General features: G+C 44.2%; 1 protein-coding gene across 8 annotated transcripts in view; it reads right to left on the bottom strand.

Annotated features, from left to right (window-relative positions):
- LHFPL2 (LHFPL tetraspan subfamily member 2) overlaps nucleotides 1-21,351 on the bottom strand; it is a 241,859-nt gene that overhangs the window by 141,697 nt on the left and 78,811 nt on the right. For 3 of the 8 annotated variants that reach the window (XM_045998988.1, XM_045998989.1, XM_045998983.1), the window contains exon 1: nucleotides 12,696-13,086. The exons of 4 other annotated variants lie outside the window; for them this stretch is intronic. The gene's annotated coding sequence lies outside the window, so the exon portion shown is untranslated. Of the gene's footprint in view, nucleotides 1-12,633; nucleotides 12,658-12,695; nucleotides 13,087-21,351 lie in introns of those variants that run through there. One more of the 8 variants, XM_045998987.1, reaches the window with a different exon arrangement.

Raw genomic sequence — 21,351 nt, 5'->3', positions numbered from 1 at the left:
TTTGAATATCTGTCTTCTTTCTCTAAGCAAGAAAAAATTACGCCCCCCCAAAAAGCATATTTCTGTAAAGAGTAGGCAAAACCTCACATTGTTTCTATAGTTCTTACTTGTCTTTACAAAAGGGGAAAAATGGGGTCCAAAACATAAAAACAGTATTCGGATCAACACAGATCACGGTGACACAATGCATACCCCAACCACTTCCAGACTTGACTCAGCTTCCAGAGTATTGCCCTCTTGGCCACGCCACAGCGAGGGTGGCCAAGCTGCAGGATCTCCTAGCAGGTCCACAAACACACGTAGACCAGGGGCACAAGCAGGGCTGCAGAAATCCCTAGCACCCTCCCTAGACTGCATCCCAAACCTGCAGAGTCTCCCCACCCGCTCTGGGCATGTAAGGTCCACACCTTCTAGAGGCCTGTACAGGGCCCACGTGGCTTATCCACCCCGCACTACGCACATCACTACCCACAAGAGAGACAACGACTGCTCTGCCATCTCCAGACTGTCGGCTCCCTGAGGGGCTCAGTAAGCTTGTGCTGCATAAATGACTGAAAATGGAGACTCACCTAGAATAAGAATTTCAGGCCTAGATTCACCCCTTACCTTCTCTAGCCCCAACAGATAAAATGACTTGTCCAAGGTCACAAAGCAAGCTCATAGTCACACCTCGGGGTGGAGGGTGGGGCGGGAACAGATGGTTCCGGGTGCTTTCCAACAGTCACAGGCTGTGTGTTCACACCTTTCCTGGGTATCAACAAACCAGTACTCCTTGAAGACAAAGGTATTTTATTTGTAATAGAACGGATTCGTTTTCTGTGTGTTTTATCTCAAGGCCCTGCCCAAGAACATGAAGGAACAGCTTGTGAATCTTAGAATTAGGAGCACTAAGCTCAATTGAAAGACAGGGAAAAAATTAAAAAAAAAAACAAAAAAAAACAGCCATCAGTGAAGGTGTGGGTTGGTCTTCAAAAAAATTTCCAGACTTCTGGTCCCTGGGATGTACTTCTTGATCACTTCGCTATCAGTTCAGTCTTACTCAGCCAACAGGGGCAAATGTAATCTCCCAACCCATCATCATACTATTCTGAAAACACACTATACCACTCAAACAAGCTTTGGCTTTGGTAATTGGATGTCCAAGTTCAGAGTTCAGTCAGGAGTTTTGTAGATAAGAGAGAGAAAGCAGGCACTAACACACACTTTCTAAGTGGCACGGCCTCTCAGAATAGTCAAGCCCTTCTCAGAACGGACTGGAAAAAAGCCCCTACGCAGAGGAAGTTCTCTCCTACTGGCCAAGTTCACCTGTTAAGCAGGTACAGAACCGGAATCATTTCCCCAGCTTTTCTCTCAAAGTTAAACAGACTTTAAAAAAAGAGCAAAATAATCCCAAGTACAATTATGATGTTAAATCTTAATTTTCTTATATAAATCACCCGGCTTTTCATCACAACTGGTCAAGTGTAAGTGATGATGCCACACACATCATCAAGGCTCTCTGAGTCCCCGTAACACAGCATGCGTGTGTGTACACGTGCATGTGTAGACACATACACACACACAAAGTGAACGAGAACCAGTTCTGCCCACTGTGCTCCCAGCTCACTGTGGCCCCTGGTGAGCGGCCCCACATACCTCCCCACATACCTGATGCCTCTAGTCATCCCCTGTGGCAATGCTCTCCTCGTCCAGGCCCCAACCTTCACCCCATCAAGTCAGAGTCCACTCTCTTCATACCCGATCCTAGCCAACTGCTCTTGAGAAGCATTTTATGAAGTTATTCCTATGAAGGTACAAATAAGAAATGTGTTCCCTGTTCTATAGATGCTTACATGTTGAAGAAGAGGTTTAAAGAGAAGTGTTTCACCCAAATTTCTCTAGTGATAAAATTTTAGGCACAACAGTTAAGTGAATTCCAAATTATTTTTTTAATTTTTAATAGACTAGCTTATGACTTCCACTCAGCAGTTCCTGGGGACTTTGATGCTGTCATACATAACTGCAGACACAGCAGGAATCTTCTTCATCTCAGTGACCATCGTTAACACCCCGATAAGGATGTCCCTGCCAGATTACAGGTGTTCCTGTCAGGAAATCACTAATAATTAAGTGTGGTTCAAATAACCACACATCTCTGGCATGAAGCCTGCTTCTAATGCAGTTTCTGATGGAAATGTAACACTCTGAGAATCACCAGGGAAGAATCCTTTATCCACCCCTCCAATCCATCACAGCAACCATTTCCTACTTCACCCACTTCATAAACTGACTTGGTCTCCCGGATGGGGCTGAGATAAACCCTGCATTTGTAGACAGGGAGGTCAATCTCAATATAATGATATGGAAAGCCCAACTCCTCAATCTGTCAGTTTACCTGGATCGGAACCAAACTGGTCTGTGGAGGATGAGGGGCCCTTCCTCATCCATTTCTAGTCAGCATTTACTTAGAAAGGAGACACCATTATCCCCAGCTGTCTGTCTAAACCAAAGTGGGAGAGGGTGTGGGAAAAGTCAGCTGCAGGACATTCCTTAGACTTCTCCACAGAGGTCCAAAGCTTAGAGCCTAGTATTTCCAAAAAGGCCCAAAAGTGTTTAATAGTCAGTGTCTATAAAACCTTCCTAAAAATAACAGCCTCACAGAACTCATGTCTTATGTTGTTGAAAAAGGGCTCTCTGATTTGGTCCCATCCAAGATAAGGGCCTCTCTGTAAAAACGAAAGCATGTGTCAAGATAAAAATTAAAGTGATTCCATGGGACAGAAACCAGTACCCAAGAGGCCAAGAAAAGAACATGTAAGGGTGTCCCTCAGACATGGTCAACATCACAGGCTCAAAAGGGTGGATTTCTAAATCAATGTTTCTCTACATTGTTGTTTCTAGAAACTGCCTGACCATAAGAACTACCTAGAAGCTTGTTTAAAAACATGCAGATCCCAGGACCCTCTCCAGTCTTATAAAGTCAAAATCTCAGAAGAGGGGCCTATGCCTAAACTACATCAGAAGCAGGCTTTATGCCAGAGGGAAAAGCCCCTAGTTAGAGCCTTCTATCCAGTTAAAATTATAAATATAAATAAAATTATAAAATATAGGGACACCTGAGTGGCTCAGTCTATTAAGCATCTGCCTTCGGCTCAGGTCATGAACTCAAGGTCCTGGGATCAGGCCTGCATTTGCTTCTCCTCCCTCTGGCCCTCCCCTGCCTTGTGCTCACTCTCTCTCTCAAATAAGTAAGTAAAATCTTTTTACAAAATTATGAAATATAGGGGCACCTGAGTGGTTCAGTTGGTTAAGCAGCTGACCCTTGGTTTCTGCTCAGGTTGTTATCTCAGGGGTGGTGAGATCAAGCCCTGCCAAGGGCTCCACGCTCAGCAGGGAGTCTGCTTGAAGATACTCTCCCTCTGCCCCTGTCCCAATGTGCACATGCACATGTGTGTGCTTGCTTTCTCTCACTCTCTCATGCGTGTGTGCGCTCTCTCTCTCTCTCTCATAAATAAATAAACATTTAAATAAAGTTATGGAATACAGTCAACATGTAATGAGGAAATCAATTTAACTAAAACTTAGCAGAAATAAAACCTGCACTTTAGGTTAATCATATCCCACCTAAAAGACCCCCCCGGAACCTCCCTGCCCTGAGGACTAAAGGAAATACTACACAGCTGCTCCTGGTGGTCATTACCGACCCTAATGGAATGAGGAGGCTGAGGGCCTTCACTCTCATCCCAATACAGACCAGCTCTAAGTAGCAGGCAACCCACGCAAAGTCAGACCCCACAGGTGCCTCTGGTTATCAGACTTTACAGGTTTCAGCCACCAGCTGACTAGTTCATAATCTTATTCAGGTCCCAACTTTGTGTGAGGCCTGGCTATTCAAAGTATTTTCCACAGAACCATCAGCATCAACGTGGCAGGAAGCAGCTAGAGATACAGAATCCCAGGCCCCACCCAGGCCTGCTGAAGCAGAATCTGCATTGTAACAAGATCCAGGGATTCTTGTGCTCGCTGGCGTTTGAGGGTGCCGGTGTGAGACTTTCACCCCTACCTGTGGGACACCCAGGTCATCAGCTTACCCTCTAACACTCCAGACTCTCGGAGACCTTCTCCCTCACACTTTTGTCAGTCTTGGTTTGTCCTGGGACTAAATCACCATCAGCAGGGTACCAAACTAGCTGGTAATCGAAAACCCAACTTTGAGGAGTTAGAAAGAGGCAATAAGTACTGATAATCTCCTACATTCTCGTCTCACTCAAGGCTGAAATATGGACCCTGTGACTAAAAATCAATAGAGACAATCCAAAGTCAAACAATACCATGGAACGCTGGCTCTCTTGGTTCCAATACAGTGTTAATGAGGGCAAGGTCACAAGTATGATTAGATTCCTCTGTTCGTTGGCACAGACGCCAGCCCTCTACCCCTGGCCGCCTACAAAGGCTGCCACACCCCTGGATACTAAGAGCACTCAGAAGATTGACAAGGGGAGGCTTAGCAGAGTGGCACCACTGAATAACTCAAAGAACTTCAGGGACTGGTGAGCAGAATGTATTGCGGAAGACAACACGCAGCCCAGAGGGATGGCTGCCATGACAGATGACCAGGTCAGAATTCAAATTATCTGGACAGAAACGGGAAGTCCCACGGTCAACCTTTAAAAAAATAAAAACCTCACACACATATAGAAGCAAGAGGAAGTCTAACCTGGCACTTCTCATTCTAAAATGTTTTCAAAACATGCCAGTTGTGCTGACTAAAGTGGGTGTCAAGAAAGCTCACAAAGTCTTAGGGTCCATGAGTCTAGTTTCCGGACCAAGGATGCAGCAGTCCTTCGGCAGCAAAGCTCATCAGACTATCCTCACCAGTCCCCCAACCACTTAACCACACAGGTGACCACACAATTGCCGCACTTTTTCATCACCACCATCACTTGGGTTCTTATAATTGAGTGTGGCCACTATACCTGGCTACAGCTCTTTCAGGCTTTGGGTTATAGTTAGGACATCCACACATCGACCTGGCTCCTTTGATGCTGCCCTTTCTTTACTAATAGAGAAAAAAAGTAGAGACCTCAGCACAAACTGAAAAAAAAAAAAACACATGAGCAGACCAGACAACCTAAGCATGCTCATTTACCAATAGAATTCAGATCAAAAAGACCGCGTCACCTGTTTAAGCCAGTGCAGAATACAGAGTACAGCATAAATCCATGCAGAATTAGTAATTAGGGGGGCAAATTATGAGCTCCCAATTCAGGAAAACCTTGAAAGGACTACTATAAAAATGAGCAAATGACAGAGTATGAGTATCTGTTTAGACATACTTCTCTATGTCAGATCATCTTCTGGGAATAGACAGCCATTTAAAAAACTGGATGGGATTTTAGACTTTTAAAAATTGTGGCCCAGGTTTTTATTAAGTCTATATTGAATACCCAAGTGGTAGTCATTTATGAAGACAAAAAGGCTGTTTCCTGCTAAATTTGCAGATCTCAGACTACCCAATCCATTATTTTTAATTTCAGAAAATTTTGTCTCTATAGGCAAGGGAAAAAAGAAAGTTTTAAAATTTTAAGAGGTAAATTTGCCCAAAATAAGTGTCTGCCATGCACCACTTACCTCAACATGAAAAGAAGCTACCGTCCACGCAGTTACAACCATCTTTAAACAACTGGCTAACTGCCTGAGAACTGGAAAACAACATGTGAAATTCGGCCCAAATGCAGCCTGCCCCAGGAGAAAGGAAGCTTGAACTCCAGGTGCCCTTGACAACATAGCTCAATGTGGAAAGAAAGAAAATGCTGAACAATAGAACCAGTAGAGGAAAAAGAGCCCCTCTAATTTTCCAGGCATGTGGAGAAATTGCTGCTAAAGGAGTATTTAAGATCTCACTGCTGGGCTGGGTTCTAATGAACACTGAAACAATTTTTTAAAAAGAAAGAGACCTAACATATTGGTATAGTACATATTTAACTGAGTCCTTTTCATATTTAATTCAAAAGTCCTTATCAATTAGAAAGACATTCACGCGCTTAGCTACATAAGTGAAATACCTCTCAAATCACATTTACAATGTTCAGGAAAACATGGAAAATAGAGGGTCAGGAATGGGTTCTTGCCTATAGTCCAGAGGAAGCTACCCCACTCTGGCTGGGGAGGTCACAGCACCCAAGCTGGGTTGTATTCCCAGCCTCCCACTATGAGCAACTTTGTTTACCACAAATAGGATTGCAATTCTTTTTTAAAGCAGAAACCTGCTTTACTATGGATGCATCACATATTTAAGGAGATGTACAGTGTTGTGGCCAAAACTATTTGCACAAGCACACCCACCCACCAACTGTTTTGCTCTGATTTTAAAAGTAACATGCTATTTACAGAAAGCCTGAAAAATAGAAGAATAAAGAAAATAACTGGTCACTTTTAATCGCACTAGCCCAACACGAACAGTCAAAAGTTCAGTCTCCATCCTTCCAGACTGTCTACAGCTGCCAGCTTTCCTTTCTATGGCACCTCAGTTAAGCAGGCAAGCGTAAGGGGAGGTGTTTTTGCTGGTTACACAGCCTGACAATGGTGAGTAATCCCCGCTAGTCTTACCCTAAATCCACAGCAGTAAGGGGAGTCACAGTGTGCACAGATCAAACAGCATGCCTGCAATTTAACAGGCATTCACTGGGGTCTATTTTGCACACTTTTAATTATTCCACAAATGAATGAAATTCAAATTAACAACAATAGCCCTGAGGGCCACATGGTAACTTCAAAAAAGAAGGCAGATAAGCCTCTCCTTCGTGGACATGAAAACAAACCTTAGTCTTCCCAGCACAAGTTCTCAAGGCACCTACAGATTTGGAGCCTCCGTCCTGGGTTGCAGACGGCGGCCTTCTCACCGCGTCCTCACGGACGCCTCTCTAAGAGGAGAAAATTAGTGGTGCAAGAAAGGGTGTATGGAACAACCAGAAACAGAGACCTGGGAACCACAAGCAGGTGTGCAGCTCCCTTCCAGACATCCAGGGATCCCTGTAAGCCCGTGCACTTGTAGTATGAGAGATATTCAGCCCACACGGAAATATCCTTAGTTCCACAGACAGGGAGTGCTTTAAAGGCCCCTTATTTACTGTTGTAACATCTGAGCTTCATACACTAGCTTGGGCTGCAAATCCTCAGAGTGTTACCTTGAAGTTGCCAAAAGGCAGGAAACCTGGTGACGATGCCTCATGAACTCCTCTCTGTCCATATACAAGAAACAAGCAAAGTACTGCTTTTCTCGCTAATGTCACTTTAGTAGGTGTTAAACATTATTTGCTATGGACCTGCTAAAACCCTCAATAGTCTTCATTCAAATACCATAACTGACTACAGAATTCAGTACTTAATGTTTTAGAAACCACATGAAGAGCTTAAAAGTTGGACTGCACTATCCTCAATGGAACCTCAAAAATTCACCCAAGTAAACACCTGAGAAATCTTACTTGATTTTGACTAAAATATTTTTTAAATACTCTTCAAAACACCACTTAATCAACAAACATCGGATTAAATCCAAATCAGAACAAAGCCACAGGAGGAAAAGTCAAAATACAGTGAGGTTCTCCTTTCTTACCTGGCAAGTCTCAAACTCAGAGTTGGGTACTTCTCTTGACCTAGCTAAGGGTATTATGGTTTAACTAAGAAAACGTGCAGATGACATACCTCTTTAACTGTATTTGGTATTTTCTAGATGCACACAAAACTACTTTCTCAGCAAGTAAAGGTCATCTTGCATTTTCTGAAATACAACACACACCTGTGTAATACTCGGTTGGAGCTGCGCTAACAAAATACCATAGATGAGTGACTTCAGTAGCATTTCTTTCTCACTGTTCTGGAGGTTGTGAGTCCAAGATCAAGGCACTGTCAGGTTTGGTTCCTGTTCCAGGCTTGCAGATGGCAGCCTTCTGGTGGAGAGGAAGCTCGCCAGTGCTTTGGTCTCGCTTTCTCACCTCCTAAGGACACTAATCCTCCTAAGGAACTCCACCCACATGACTCATCCAAACTAATCACCTCCTAAAGGCCTCATCTTCAAATACTACCATACTAGAGATCAGGGTTTCCACATAGGAATTTTGGGTTGTGTGTGTGTGCTGAGGGAGGGGGGGTAATCAATTTTACCAGTTATACATCCTAGCTATTAAATATGTTCAGAGCCATTCTACATATATTCCTCTTAATTATTTCAGGTCAAAACAACATAAACAGCTCTACCACGTATGTAAAATAACACCAGTAAGAGACTGGTCATTTAAGACCAAGGTCAAGGGCTTGACTATCCCCAGTTAGGCCTGCTGAAAGGATAAAAGGGGAAAATTCAGTTACAAGGACACCAATTACTCTCACCTGGAGCACTGTTTAATAAATCTCCACCAACCAGGCAACCACTTGCCACTACTATAAAAACAACTCCCTCTTTCATCTCTAGCTCCAGGCCTCTCTTCCTGCTTGTGTCTCCAGCTCTCTGCTGGGCACATCTCCCCGTGGAAGGCTCACAGTTCAGTCTGGGGTTCAGCTGAGCTCATTAGTCCTCACTGTCCTCCTCAGACTGAGGTTCCCCACAGCTGCTTACCTCAGCGAATGGTCCGTCTCACTAAGTGCCCACACCTAAAAGATGACCAGGGAAGAGTGACCCGTCTCTCCTGGCCTCCTCCCTCCTCTCCCCTTCTCCTTCTCCAAATCCCTCATGGATTCCTGCACTAGCCTCCCAACTCAACTTCGGTCCCCATTCTGGTCTCCTTGTCACCCAGCCCACGTCATGGCCACCAAGTTCTTCTAAAGCACAATAAAGCAAGTCAATTACCTGCTGCAAATTCTCCACCATTCAACCAGCTTTGGAGATGAGGTTCAGACTCCTCAGCTCTGCACCCAACCCCAGCACCCTCGGGGTCTTCCCTATACAACCTTGCCTCCAGTCCACACAACTGCTATCAGAGCCCTGACTATCTTACACCTTTGCAAGCCTCCTAGACCCCAAACATCCAATTATTATTGCATCATGTATTACACTTAGCCGAAAGGCCGAGAAGCGGTTATTTCATCATGTATTAATGTTATTTTAAAAGTGATGAAAAAAAGAAAACCTGGAAGGTGCATAAGGAAGCAAGCATCCACTTTTCTTTATTCCTTCATTCATGCCTTACACAGCGAGAGAGCAGAAGAGAGCAAGAGAAGTTTTTTAAGTGCCACACCAGATTCTCCCCTGGACACATCTGGATTTTATAAGCTGATGATGAAAATTGACCTGTAATTCCTTCTTTGCCTCTCTAAAGCTGAGAAATCTCACCTCTGCGAAAAAAAGTATTTGTTTTCATGGCATGTGGCTGTTCGTTCTACTCACCCACTATTCAAACCGGACACAGACTTTTATAAATCAGTTCTCCCTTATTCCTACAGAGAACCCACAGGACTGGCTGCCCCTGTCACTGCTATCCACAAACCGATCACTCCCTCTGAGCAGGCCGGCTTGTGGGAGGGAAGCACACCCAGCCAGCACTCTGGTCTCCTAGCATAGGCTCTTCTAAATAAACTTTAAAAAAAAAAAGAAGAAGAAGAAAGAAAAAGGAGTTTCCTGGGTTTATGGAAGTCCTATGCACACAGAGTTTGCTTCCCCAACTAGAATGTGTACTCTATGAGAGACAAGGCCTCCTCTTGGTTCTTGCTGTGTTACCAGAGGCCAGAACAGAGACCGCCCCGTGGAACAGGCTTCATAAGTATTTGCTGAATGACAGGATTAAAAAAATGGATGAATGAGCAAAGAGGCAGTCCTCCTCAATTAGAAGAGTGACACACAGCATAATTTCCCTGCTCAAGAAAGTGTTTTACTAAGAATGCCTTTTGTTCACTTTGTGTTAGTTACAACCTTAAAAAAACTGGGCAGTGTATCATTAACCCCAAAGCCTATTTTAAAGTTGCTTTTTGGAAAAAATTCTAGAAATTAGATATTTACTTACTGTTTATAGCCTTCCAAGAGCAGTAAGCATTGAGTAAAATATTATATTTAGGATTCCCCAAGAAGTATGCACTTTTGTCCACCACTAAGGTTTTCTTCCCCACCTCAAACAAAATTTGCCTATTTACTTTCATGGGACTGGAAACCTGAGAACCTGCCACACAGGGTCAGTGAGGCCTGGAATTGCAACCCATACCTGTGCTCTTGCCCTCGGAGCCATATGGAACTTCTACCACACACTCCCTAGGACTGGAGTCCCAGAGAAGGCTGACCAGAATGGGCCAAAAGGATGCAGCATGTTAAGTTCTAGAGAGATCAAGTGTTTCTGTCTGTGCGCTGCCAGAGGGCAGGGGGACAGCCTCAACTCAGGGTCTGCCTTAAGCAACCACAGCTCACTTTCAGGTATATATTCCGACGCTTTGCATGGCACTGCTTTTTCCAGGGCATCTGAAATAGTTGACAACCAACATTAACATTTTCTGAGCACTCAGCACAAGACATCACCCCAAGCTCTATACAAAAGTAATCCTGGTTAATTTCCAGAATAGTCCTTGACTTGAACTCTTATTACCACCAACTTATAGATACAGAAACCTAGGCTGAGAGAAATTAAATAACTTGTCCAAAGTTCAGATAGTAAGTAGGATCTCTGGGAACTCAACAATGCCAATCTGGGTCTCTTCCATTTTCGCCTATTTTGTCAATTCTTTGCAATAAAGAAGTTGAGAAGCTATACAAAATGTTCATTAAAAAGGACTATGTACTTTTCCATACGCTGTTTTTCTGTCTTCCACTATGGAATTTTCCTTCCTGCCTTGTCCCCTACATGCAATGAAATCTCTTTAATTCACGAGTCCACACATCTTTGTAGGCAGGTGCCATCAATTCTGATCCCATCTACATGGATAAACAGTATACATTCCTTTTTCCAGAAGGCACTGCTTTGCTCTAATCTACAAAGATCATTTTTCCTTCCTAAAGACAAATGACTAGTTCATGTACCATGATTCAAATTACATTTGAGAATGTTCATTTGCAGGGTAATTATTCTTCGAAATTGGACTGCTCCAAAGACAAATGATTCTCCCTCCCCGCCCCTATCATTCCCTGCAACATACCATTTCTTCCCTCCTGGCCTAAAATGTTTGCTGCACCCTTTGCAAACCACAACCAGACACACTACCTGCTCTATGTGTGACCACTTAGAAAAAATATTATCATAGGGTAATAGTGGTATTACTTCAAACCCCTCAAATATTTCATCAGCATCAGATTTCTGACATAGATTAATAACAAACCTGTCACAGTAGGACAGCAAAAAGAAATGAGTCCTGGATTTTATTTCTTTCCTCTACTTTAAAACATTTTATCTTCCCACTAGCATGTGTTCCCTATCTCCTCAATTTGAAAAGAAGTCGGCTTTTAAAAAGACCAGGAGCAAAGAATCAGAAACACCCAAGAAAGGGCAACGCCAAAGAAATTAGCACCCATCCTCGCTTAAACCTGTTGGGGGTGGAGCTCTCAAGCGAGTGAGTGTAGGAAAAGCAACGTGCCCATGATAAACGTTCCTTCGAACTCATTACTCAGGTTTAACTCTCTGGGACGAGACTCTAACCGCTCCCCTCCCCTCGCACTCATCCGTCTCCTCCCTGTGGCTCAAAAACACACTGGTCTACTACACGGGCTACTTTGCGATTGCAAACAGAAGTTGTACTTGTACATGTGGGTCACTGATGGCAACCTACAACTACGCACACAACCACAGGGAGAAAACGGGAAATACAGGAAATGGCCCGGGGTGGGGGTTGGGGGGTGGTGAAGATGCGGGTGGGGGATGAGACTTGGTCTTTACTCTCATTTACTCGCACTGAAACAGCTCAAGGACTCTCCTGAAACTCAGGACCCTTCTAGATTAAGAGAAAAGTTAAACGGGATGAAGGAAAATCCTTTTGCTTTTTTCAGCTCAAAAAATACTAGACCGCTGAATGGATGGGGGGAAACGGGGGATGAGGGGAAATTTTGTGCCTAAAAACATCCAGAAACACACAGAGTCTTCCCCAGCCCTTGACGCCATCCCATGGGCTCAACCATCCATCCCAGATGTGGTCTTCCCCGCTCCACGCCCACCTCCTCCAGCCCGCACCCCAAAGCACTGCGCTGTCCACAAAAATGCAGCCCAGATTTGAAAAGCAGCTGACGTCTGTGGCCGGCGTGACCCAACGCCACACACCAAGCCCCACGGGGGCGACCACCCGGAGGCTCCCGAGGCGCCGTACCAAGCGCGCGGAGCTCGGCGCCCGGCTGCGCCCAACTCCGTGCGCCGCGGTGCCCGCGGGAACCGCCGGTCGGAGCCCGCCAGTGGCGGCGGGAGAGCTAGGCTCGCGCCGGCTTCCCGGCAAATTGCCGTTCCAGGAACAATTTTTCCATTTCTGCTGCCGGCGGCCTCGGCGATGAGAGCCGAAGCAGCAGCTCCCTTCCATGCCCAGCATCCGAAACCGTCCCGGTCCCGGGGACGGTCCTCTTCCCTCCCCGTGGGCTCCGGGGGGCGCGAAAACCAGGTTTCCGCGCCAGCCGCCGCGCACGCAGCCCGGGCTCCGCCGGCCGCGACGGTCCCGCCAGCGCTGGGGCGGGGTGCTCCCCGCCGGCGCAGCCCGTCCCACCTGGCCGGGGCTGCGGGCTCTGTCTCCCGCAGCGCGCAGGGGGCCCGACGACTCCAACTCACCCGGCCCCGGCTCCGCGTCTCCGGCTCCGAGCTCGCAGCCTTCCCCAAGCCGGGGCTTTCCGTTACGCCTCCTCGCAACTAGCCGCTCGGGCAAGGAGGAGGAGGGGGCAAGGGAGGGGAGAGGAGAGGGTCCCCAGTTGGGGGAGGAGACGAGGCGAGAGCGCCGACCTCGGCGGCCGCCGGCGGGGCTATCAAGGAAGGAGGAGAGAGAGGGGCGGGGGCAGAGAAAGAAAGAAGCCACGGAGCCTCCCTGCCCAGCACCCGGCCTCGCGCCGCTGCCCAGTCACCATCGCCGCCCCCGTTCCGCTCTCGGGCCGGGCGTTCAGGGGGAGGGGTCGGGGCTCGGGGCTCTCCCGGCGCCGCGCGCGGGGCGGGGCGGGACGGCTGGGGGCGAGGCGGGGGCGGCGGCGGGACAACGAGGCCCGGCCTCCGTAGGGGAGTGTCCTGCGGGGCCCGCGAGGCTGTTGGCGAAAGGGGATCCCCGGGAGGAGGGGAGGAGGGGCGGAGGCCCGGGGGCCTGGGAGCGGGTCACTGCGCCCGCCGGGCGACGGCGGCGCCTCCTCCTGGAATCCTGCGGAGAGCCCTCCGGGCCGCTCCGGGGAACCTTGGGGGCCAGTTCTGGGCAACTCAGGAGCGCTGAGAATGCACACGGCCCAGGCAGTGAGTGGCGAAGTCGGAGTCGGGGGTGATAGGCCGGACTCCTTCCGCGGAGCGGGGGCCCTGGAGAGCCCGAAGCAGCACCCCAGGCCCGGGCCGGAACGGGAAAACGGCCGTCCCGCCAGCCCCGGGAATCCTAAGCGGGAGGGTGGGTTTGGGGGCTGCCGGACCCCCATCCTCACCTCCTTCTCCCGGAGAGGAGGCCTCCAGGCATAAGTTTTTTTGCCCTGTGATTCTTTAGGTGAGGAAACTGCAAGCAGTTACAAATATTCGTAAATAGATTAGTTGGGGTTTTGAAACATCCTCCTCTGTCAATACAGTCTCAGGATGAATTCCTAAGGCACTTTAGCGGACACTGAAAAGGCCTACCCTTCTTGTCTTTTTTTTCTTGTCAGACCTGCCCATGTCCCCAGCTTCTCTGCCTCATGTCTGGGAAAACTTTTTCCACCGGTTGCTTGAACACAGACCCTACAGTTCAATTCCCCAGCTTCTAACATTGCCATAGCCACTCTTACTGATTCTTCATTTTTTTTTTTTTTAGATTTTTTTTTAAATTTATTTATTTGACAGACAGAGATCACAAGCAGACAGAGAGGCAGGCAGAGAGAGAGAGAGGGAAGCAGGCTCCCTGCTGAGCAGAGAGCCCGATGCGGGGCTCGATCCCAGGACCCCGAGATCATGACCTGAGCCGAAGGCAGTGGCCTAACCCACTGAGCCACCCAGGCGCCCCTGATTCTTCATTTTAAGGTCTTCCCAGTTGTCCCGTCCTTTCCAAGTCCAATGCCGGATTCTCGTTGTTTGGGTACTTAATGGTTCCAGTGCTCTCCCCCATTCCTTGCACAGGGATCCATCTGCACATGCCTACTGGGAAATGATTCTAGAACAAGGCTCAGGCAGGCCACTTCCTGTTCTAAAAGCTCTGGGAGGCACTTTACCACAGAAAATTCTGAATTTAAAACTCTTCTGTTCAAAGCCACCCACTTACCCACTCTTCAGAGCCTAACTTGCCAGCTGGGACTCCTCCCCTCCTCCCAGAAGGTTCCATCCTGTATCCACTCGGGAGTTGATGCTTTCGCCAGAACTGGAATGCTCTCTTTTATCTTCTCCCACAGCCAAATCCTACATATCTTCATTGAAAAGAAGTTTGTGTTACAACATTTCTTCTATAAAAGGATGTATGTGTTCTTCCCATTTTGTGAAATCATACACTAGAAATAACAAGGCTTATGGGGAAAATAGGCTTAGCAACAAAGGATTCCAAATCTTTTTTTTAAAGCTTTATTTATTTTAGAGAGAGTGTGTGAATGTGCTCTAGAAGGGGATAGGGCAGAGGTGGAGAATCTCAAGCAGACCCCCTGCTGATCTTGGAGCCAGACCTGGGGCTCAGCGTCACCACCCTGAGATCATGAGCTCACCCAAAACCATCACTCGCACCCTCAACCCACTGAGCCACCCAGGTGTCCTCAAACGACTTCAAGTCTATATAACATTGCAACTAGTACACTAACAAAAACAGTAACCATTCCAAAAACATACTAGCAGAGTTTATGAGCCATGTTAAATTCCTAATATTACGGTAAGTATAAATATAGGACTTTTACCTTTAAAAAAAAGATGGCAGTCACTGATGCAGGGACTGGAAGGAGAGTTGTTGGATGGAGTCTGTTGGGTTTGGAAGATAAGCACAAAATGTACAAGTATAAGAGGTGAATTCCCCCCTCACAATAAACCCTTCCAAGTTAGAACTCATGGCCAGCTGACTCCAAGAGAAAGAACACGGGGTGGATGGGTGTGGGCATAGCACTGTGTATTCTCCACGAGCAGCAGTCTGCTGTGTTTTGCTTGGAACTGTCATTACTTATGGGTGCAAAATACTAAAGTGCCGGAAACAATTGCTTATGAAGCAATACAACCGCCCCATTTTATGAATATCCTTTCCCTATATATCAATGAGTTCATTTGCGTTACCTATATTCTCATTACAGAAAGAGGCCTTTAATAGAATAGACTGTACTTTTTTTTAAAGATTTTATTTATTTATTTATTTATTTATTAGAAAGAGACATAGGGAGAGAGGGAACACAAGCAGGGGGAGTGGGAGAGGGAGAAGCAGCTTTCTTGCCTAGCAGGGAGCCATGGAGGGCTCAATGGGGGGACTCAATCCCAGGACGCTGGGATCACAACCTGAGCCGAGAGCAAACAGAGCAGACGCTTAAGGACTGAGACTCCTAGGTGCCCCAGAATACACTGTACTTAATTCTGCACTTAGGAAGTCCACATGGGTATTCCACACATGGGTAGAGCACTTACTATATATGCCAGCAACTCTTTCGGGCACTGCGGATGCATCAGTGAACAAAAAGAAACACAAAAATGTCCGTCCTCGGGGGCTGTAGGTACTTGAACATGGTCTCACAGGGCGGTATTGCATATTTCATATGGATATAATTTACATTAGTGCCTCATCTAATAGGTTGCTGTGTCTTTCAGAATGTCTGACAAGGTAAATACCTACTGGAACATGTAAATTAATCAGTTTACACCCATTTTATGCCTTGTGTTACTGAGGTCACAGGAAAATCACCTAAGAAATCTAAAACTCAGGTTTTAGACAAACATTTCCTCAGAAATGTTTGTTGCTATTTGGGCTAAAATTAACTCAAGTTCCCCAGATAGGATCATTCGGAGCTGAAGAGTAGAAAAATTACACTTGACAGGAAGCAAAAAATTCAGGATGGGCAGGAAGAATAGAGAAGGAATGAGATGCTAAAAGGTATAGTTCAAGAAGAAATTACTTCTAAGCTTTCTGGAAATGTAAGTAGAGAAAGAAGGATAATAACAGGAACTTTGGGATGCTGTGAATGCTGCTTCTTTCATGTGTTTCAGCCATATGTTCAAGAAACACTTAATGGGGGGTGAGGGAGGATGAAATTATAAGAAATTAAAGGGTACCTGAGGAGTTTGGTCAAATGACAAGGAGGCCTTGGAAGAAAATAATTATGAGCCACTAGACAGGTCACAAGGTAAAATTACAGGTGCCTGGCTACAATGTGATTCTGAATTTACTTGCCTGTACAAATCACTCATTTCTCTGAACATTAGTTCAGCTAGTATAACTTGCATCCACAGGGCTAGATATTTTTCAGGTGCAAACACTTTGTATCCTATTCTGAATGTGAATCTGCTTGGAATGCAAGTAAAATATGCATTTATAACAGACATATTTGATATATTTCCATGACTGTCAACATACTGAATATAGATTAGCTTTAAATTTGCCTATTCATCTTCATAAAAACTACCCTCTCAAATCCACTCCTCCCCTCCCCCTTCTTAGAGACTGATATTTCCTAAACTGTGATCACAGAGTTCCAGGGCTAGACACACATTCCGAAATCAACGTCTTTTGAAGATCACATAAAAAACAAAATGACTTAAGCAGAGAATCTCTTCAAGGAAACTAGCAAAATTGCAGTTCACCAACTTGAGGTCCTATGAAAAATCAGTCTCTGAAAAATTATCATCCTGCCTTTTTATCCATGGATCTAGTCATACAAAGAAATTATCTGAAATTCTAAGAATCCATTTTCCTTGACAAATACAGATGGAAAAAAGGCAGTTTTGAGCACAAAGACTTGAAGAGCTTTCCTAATTAAAAAGTCTCTGGGCAATTAAAATCAGTGCTCTGATCAACGTGAGACAGAGCATTTTGGCCACAGCAATGACCTGGCCACAGTATCCAATGGGTTTAGTCATGTCATATTTCATTTTTCTGCTTCCAATCCTCAGTTTTTAACTCAAGGTTGAAAATGGTGCTCTTAAACACTAAAAAAAAAAAAAATTCCCTATTTTTCCTGAAATCCCATTACCAAGGTGGTAGGCTATTTGTTGAATGAGGATGGCAAAATGTCTCCAAGTGAGAACAAATACTATAAGTGCAAACAGGCATGTAGGATTTTTCAATAACCATGTTATAGGAGGGCAGTAGGACCCAGTCAGATATTAAGGACCATGAGTTCCTGATAAAGAAAATCTCAATGACCTGCAGAAAACACTTCCTCAATTTTCACACATCTATCCCATCCACACAGGAGCCAAGGGAAAACAAATACACTGTTGCTAAGTCATGAGAGAAATGAGCGCACAAAATTTTGAGCATTTGCTCTCTTCTGACAAAACTAAGGGTTGTGGGCCGCTTTTATCTTCAAGCCACAGTCTCTGCCTTCTGGCCTTCCTTTATTCTGTAAAATCAGGCACTAGTTTTCATTTGCTACTGGCTCCCAAAGAAGTAGTTTGCTTTACTGCCTCTAGTTCCAAAAGTTGATTCCACGAGACTCCAGCAAACCTCAACTCAAGAAGGTACTCTGTTCATTTCCTCCTATTATGTCACCACCACCATAAACAAGTCCATCTGGCCCTCATCCAACTGAGCTTACCCCTGAAGTGAGGTGGAAATTTCCATAGTGAGAATGTTCTACTGCAATATTACTTTGTATGTTGTATGTAAATTCTACAACATTCTTAGCTGCCCGATAACATGTAACTGGCAAATTCAATTCATTCTAGGTATTCACCTGCAGACATTTTCCTGGATTACAAACTTTTCTCTGAAGAGGTACAAAATACAAAGAAGCTTGGGGGATTAGCTGTCTTACAGTATTCATGACAGGCATAAAACCATCCAAAGAAAGCAGGCTTTAGCCCTTTATAACGACAATGCTGTGCATCTGGTTCCTGACTTGTGCTTTATCTTTTCTATTATGAATTATGTGTTACTCTCATAACTTCTAAGAGGAAAGATTTTACTAGTACCCTCATTAGTACCTACAGTAAAATTTGGAAAATACTCAGTGTGATTCAATAGCAATGCTGAGATGAGAATTTGAGAAACCATTGCTGTTCTTTGCATTATGAGTGGATGCTTGTCCCACATCTGGTCCAGACTGAAAAACCCAATCTCTAATCTGAAAATCTTGCCTTCAAGGCACTTTTTTCTTTTACTCTCTTTTAATTGTCTTCTGAAAACAAGAAGTACAACACATAAATCTACAAAACCAGCAATTATTGGGCACCCTATTTTCATATAGTGTTAGAGTTAGAAGATACATTATTTTCTATTGATAATATAATTATTAAGTATTATTGATCATAATGTGTATTCTGACTATTTCTATATGGCCCTGGGGTGACTTGTTATTAAAAATATAGGGGCACCTGGATGGCTCAATCGGTTAAGCATCTGCCTTCAGCTCAGGTCATGGTCCCAGGGTTTTGGGATGGAGTCCTACATCAGGCTCCTTGCTCAGCTGGGAGCCTGCTTCTCTCTTTGCCTGCCACTCCCCCTGCTTGTGCTCTCTCTCTCTGACAAGTAAATAAATAAAATAAAATCTTTAAAAAAAAATTAAATGGAAGAAGGCAAAAAGTTCTCTTACCAGTGTCTTGATTTACCACAGTGGAGCATTAAATTTAGCTCTGGTTTCCCAGAACCAAGGCAAGAATGACATACAGTGAATAATACAGTTCTCATGGTCTGGTAAGAGAATCATGTTGTTTGTCAAGTTAGACAAACTTTTTCCTGGCATTAACTTCTAAGAGGAATTGAATCATGGGAATCCTTACATAAGAGTCACTAGACAATCTAAACATCTGGGTGCAGTGTCTTCACTGAGAAAAAGCAGTAGACTCATGCCCTGCAGAGCAGAGAGGGTAAAAAGGTCACAAGAGATGACAGAATTGTCTAGACCGTGTTTCTGTCATGACTGAAACTACATTATCTAAATTGAAGTTCTATCTGGACCCAGACGATACTCTCTATGTCCTCCATTAAGAAAAGAAAAATAAAAGAGTTTTGTATTAAATGAATTATGCCCCCTAAAATGCCATTTCATCATTGACTTCACATATCTTTCTCAGTTCTAAACACTCTATTATTTCACATAGAACTCATTTGACAACTATGACCTGTGTTCATTTCTGAACCACCTTGGGAAGGTTCTTAATGGAACCAAGAATTAAAGACAAGGCCAATCCACACAACTGAGATTCGTTCTAGCTTTTCTTCCAACAGAATGACACTGTGCTATGCTAATTATACAAAATAATGTTCAATCACTTTTGAGGTCATATGAATGAGAATGACATAAGCTGTGAAATTAAAATGAACCAAAAAACCATTGTTTTTATAGCTGAAGAATGATTTCTTTAAATATCTTGTGAAACGCTGCTATTAGACAACAGTCTTAAAATAGTTTAAAGAGCCTCTTTAATTTTAGATGTTTATTCCCTCCCCTCGACATCCATATTTCTACAAAAAAGAATTTTCTCCCAGTTTAAGGAGACCAGTCTTCCCAGTCTGCCAGTTACACAGCTTTCCTATACTGTTTCTAAAAAATGACATAAGAATCAAAACACTGAGGTACTGGCATAAGGATAGAAATACAAATCAAGGGAATAAAATGGAAAGTCCAGAATAAATTCACATTTATGGTCAGTTGATTTTCAGCAAGGGTGCCAAGACATATCAGTAGGGAAAGAAGAGACTTTTCAACAAATGGTGCTAGGACAACTGGATAAACACATGCAAAAGACTTAAGACCTGCCCATACAAACATGGATTGCTCAAAATGGATTAAGACCTCAATATAAGAGCAAAAATGATAAAACTCCTAGAAGAACGCAGAGGTGTAAATCTTCATGACCTTTAGTTAGTCAATGATTTCATAGCTATGACACCAAAATCACAATTAATAAAAGAAAAAATAAATAAAGTATACTTTATTAAAACAAAAAACTTTCTTGTGTCAAGAGGACACCATCAAGACATTGGAGGGCGCCTGAGTGGCTTGCTAGTTAGGTGCCTGACTTGGGTTCAGGTCATGATCCCAAGGTCTGGAATCAAGTCCCACATTAGGCTCCCCACTCAGTGGGGAGTCTGCTTCTCCCTCTACCCTTCGCCTCTGTTCATGATCTCTCATTCTCTCTCTCAAATAAATAAAATTTTCAAAATCTTTAAAAAAAGAAAATGGGAAAAAAATACAAAATTATTTGAAATATTTGCAAAACATGTATCTGATAAGGGACCTGTATTCAGAATATATAAGGAACTCATACAAGTCAAGAACAAAAAGACAACCCAATTAAAAAAATGGGCAAAGGATCTGAATAGATATTTTCCCAAAGAATATATATAAATAGCTAATTAGCACCTGAAAAGATGCTCACCATCATTAGTAATCATAAAACGCAAATGAGGTGCCTCTGGGTGGCTCAGCCTGGGACTCTTGGTTTTGACTGAGGTCGGATCACAGGGTGCTCTGGGTGTAGCATCTGCTTGGGATTCTCCCTTTCCTTCTGCCCCTCCCCTGCCTTGCATGTTCTCTCTCTTTTTCTTTTTCCCTCTCCCTCTCTCTTACTTGCTCTCTCTCTTAAAGAAAGAGAGAAAGAAAAAAAAGAAAGAAAGAAAAAGAAAATGCAAATGAAAACAACACTACACATACCACTATGATTCAAATAGAGAAGACAGAAAATAACAAATGTTGGTAAGAATGTAGAAAAGTCAAAACCTTCATACACTGCTGGTGGGATTGTAAATGGTATAGCCACTTGGAGATACTTTGATATGCCTCAAAAGGTGAATATGAAACTACCATATGTCCCAGAAATTCCTCTCTTGATATATATGGAAGAGAAATAAAAACAGGTCCACACAAAAACCTATACACAATGTCCAAGCCAGTTATTCATAGCAGCCAAAAAAGTGGAAACCCAAATATCCATCAACTGATAAATGGATACATAAAAAGTGGTATATGCATACTATATACACTTATTATATTATTCAGCAATAAAAATGAAGTGGTACATATGCTATACCATGGATGAACTTTGAAAACATTATGCTAAGTACAAGAAGCTGCTAACAAAAGAACACAGATGGTATGATTCCATTCATATGAAATGTCTAAAATATGCAAATCGATAGAGACAGAAAATAGTTTCA

This window comes from Meles meles, chromosome 3 (assembly GCF_922984935.1).
Source record: "Meles meles chromosome 3, mMelMel3.1 paternal haplotype, whole genome shotgun sequence".
In the NCBI taxonomy this organism is placed as follows: Eukaryota; Metazoa; Chordata; class Mammalia; order Carnivora; family Mustelidae; genus Meles; species Meles meles.
Note: the sequence above shows the minus strand (reverse complement) of the source record. Positions and strands in the feature narration are given on the sequence as shown.